Source organism: Lycium ferocissimum, chromosome 5 (genome assembly GCF_029784015.1).
Source record: "Lycium ferocissimum isolate CSIRO_LF1 chromosome 5, AGI_CSIRO_Lferr_CH_V1, whole genome shotgun sequence".
Lineage (NCBI taxonomy): Eukaryota > Viridiplantae > Streptophyta > Magnoliopsida > Solanales > Solanaceae > Lycium > Lycium ferocissimum.
The window spans coordinates 73,661,141-73,664,267 of record NC_081346.1 but is presented as its reverse complement, the minus strand read 5'-3'; the positions used below and the strand labels follow the sequence as shown (position 1 = coordinate 73,664,267).

Genomic DNA, 3,127 nt, shown 5'->3' with positions numbered 1-3,127 from the left:
TTCTCTCTCCTCTTTCCCTTTCCCTTTCCCCTCACTGCCGCCTCGGCTCCGACATCTCCTTGGCGCCACCGCAGCTAAGGCTGCTCTTGCCGTCGGTGATGCCCGAAAAAAATTCTCTCTCCTATTGCCATCGGTGATGCCAGAATCCATGGCTTCTTCTCAGATCTGGACGGTTATCGAGCAAGTTGATCGGATTTGGAATAATGAACATCACAACCATAAAGCTTAAGCTTTTTGTGATTGCACAGTATATATCTGATTCAATGATCTAGTAGAAGTTGATTTCAATTCCCTACTTTTCTTGGAGTTATTACCAACATGTAAATGCGACTCAAATATGTTGGAACTCAACTACTCCTGCAAATCGTGTTAATATTTTTTTTTCCTTCTCGTTAAGATATGCATATGCTCAAGTTACAATCTTTTCAAGTAAGTATGGCACTTAGAGATATAATGATGCGAAGAAGGTGTTTGATGAAATGCCTCAAAGATATATTGTTGCCTCTCTTGTTACGATATCATGTTATCTTGATCATGGGTTGGTGAATAAGGTAATGGATGAATTTCGTCCGGTTTCTACTAAGGATAATGTTGGTGGACAGCTATGATTGATCTTTGGTTAGAAACGGTGAAATGAAAAATCTTGGGAAATATATTTCAAGATATTTCGTTGTATTTCAATGTATTTCTAATTTCAAACAGTTTCGATATATTTCATTGTATTCCATTGTACATACACATACTACAATTTTATATTTCTTAAACAATCAACCATATTTCATTGTATTTCAGTGTATATTTTTACGTATTTGGAAGTATTTCTAAAAGTTTGGAATGGAGTAATTTGGAGAGAGAAACGTGGGTTGTTATGGAACTTCGACGGTTATGCGTCATACATGGTTGATTTAATTTGACTTACCATTTAAAATGAAAGAAGAGAATCTATTCCATAAATACGACTTATTTTTACTCTGCCTTGATTTTGTATTTCAAAGATATTTCAAAAATGTGAACTCTCCCATTTTGTATTTCCGTGTATTTCTCTATATTTCAAAAACGCGAAATACAACTAAATACAACAAAAACTAGCTACGATTTGTAAATATAGAAAAAGTAGCTATAAATTGTTAGAAGCTATTAAAAGGTAGCTGTTTTTGTAAGTTGCCCATAATATATTGTTGAAAACTGCATATTGTTGTTCTAAGACTTAAGAGGGGGCTAGAGATACAACTGAAAATTGCTAATTGCACAAAATATTAAATAATAATTATTAATATTATTTTATAAGAGATTCATAGAAAGACGTACTTCATCCATTATTGTATGATAGAATTGTTATTTTCTTCTCCAAAATGATAAAGAGTACTTAATTGTACTAAAAGTAAGTTAATTACTAAACTCTAAAGGTTATGCCAAATAAACCCTTTCTTATGTAAATATTTGATTCTGTTACTATATTAATCACACATTTTCTTTCATTTTTTATCATTGAGCTACAAATTTTGCTTTTTGTGTGTGGTTAGTTTTCTTGAGTTGTTTCTAACAATGATAATTGTCTAAGCTTATGTTCTACGGTGTTTAAAATAAGTTGAATGATTTCTTACTTTTAGCTTGAAAATTTTTGTACAATGTTGATCAAGTGTGTTAAAAGAATAAGGGTAGATAACGATTTATTCTTATTGGAGTTATAACTGGTGTTTGTTCAAATGCAGGAACTTAGCTACATGTTAGCAAAAGAATGATAATGCATAGCTTTTTTTTGTTTTCGATACGTAATTGTTTTAGACCTAATAGAAAATTGTGTGGCATGATTATATTTGAAATTTTATTAAGTGCCCAAATATATAAAATCTCACTTTTATAAAGCAAAATAAAAAGAAAAAGAAAAAACAGCAAATTCACAATGATTATGAAAAGTTGAAAACTAACTGAGTAACTAAACTAAACTAGGAGTATTTGATTTTAATTAAAAAACGTGTATAAGAGGAACTGAGTAACCAAATAAGGGATGTATCCCTTATTTTCGAAGTGAGTAACGAACTGAGTAAATTTAAGGGATGTATCCCTTATTTTCGGTTAGGGATCTTCTTTTCTTTAATATATTTTATAAAATTATTTAAATTTTGAGAGTAGAGTGGTTAATTAGTAAAAGATGAAGTGAATAAAATTTGAATTTAATAATTACATTACAGTTTTGGAGATGGTTACAACTTCTCCACTTTGTCACCTTTATCATAATTATAAGAGTTTTCAAAGTTTATAGTGGTTTAGAAAAAATTGTCTCTTCGATTTGTCTTACAAGCGGAAAAAAAAAAAAAAAAAAAAAAAGAAGGATCAATGGAAACTTCAAAGACGGTAGCACACGAAATCGGTGGAGTAAGGAACGATGCGTTTTGATTAGGGCTTTAGTGTTAAGAGCAATATCGTTGGATCCCATCTTCTTGAGTTTGCCTATTACTCTACGAAGGTAAGCTTGATACGCACTTTCTTCAAGGTTTGTTCCTGAGACTCAAAATACATCTTACTTTGTTGCAATGTTGTGGTTATCTTTTGAAATTTTATGCGCTTATTGCAGGACCTTTGTACAAAGGTCAGTTGAAGCCTAATCAATTGAAGGAATACTACGATGTAGATTTGGGGAATGAGAGGTTTACGGCCCTGTTAAATTTTTATCCATTCTCTTTTTATTTGTAAACTGACTCCACAAGTCAACAACGAACAACATTCGATCAACCGGTAAACTGAAGAGATGCAAGGTTGAGTAATCACTTCAAAGGCATTGAAATACTCATGAATGATCTCTCAAGTTCTTCCACTCCCTTGATCACAATTTGAATTTGGAAGCCCGTTTGGACTCTTTGGTGTGTTGGTAAGGAAACTCATCATGAAGTAAATAATGTTTATAGGAAGAAACCAATCCTTTTGCGAATTTCTATTCGCTATTTTGCTGAAGAAATCATAACTGTTCATTGTTTTGCAGAACTGAAAGTTTTCTCACTGGGAAGGGTGACAAAATGCATACAGCATTTGCGACGAAGAGCTCTACTAAGTAGTAATTTTTATTGCTGATTTCCCTTTGCTGATTTAGAGGAAATAAATTTTACTTTCTCTCTCTTAAAAAGAATAA

The 3,127-nt window shown here is 32.0% G+C and overlaps 1 long non-coding RNA gene across 1 annotated transcript; it reads left to right on the top strand.

The window, feature by feature from the left end:
• The first annotated feature begins 2,331 nt into the window (after positions 1-2,331).
• Positions 2,332-3,127, top strand: LOC132058555 (uncharacterized). The gene is made up of 3 exons (XR_009415336.1): positions 2,332-2,467; positions 2,576-2,869; positions 2,981-3,127. It is a non-coding gene; the product is annotated as an uncharacterized LOC132058555 (long non-coding RNA).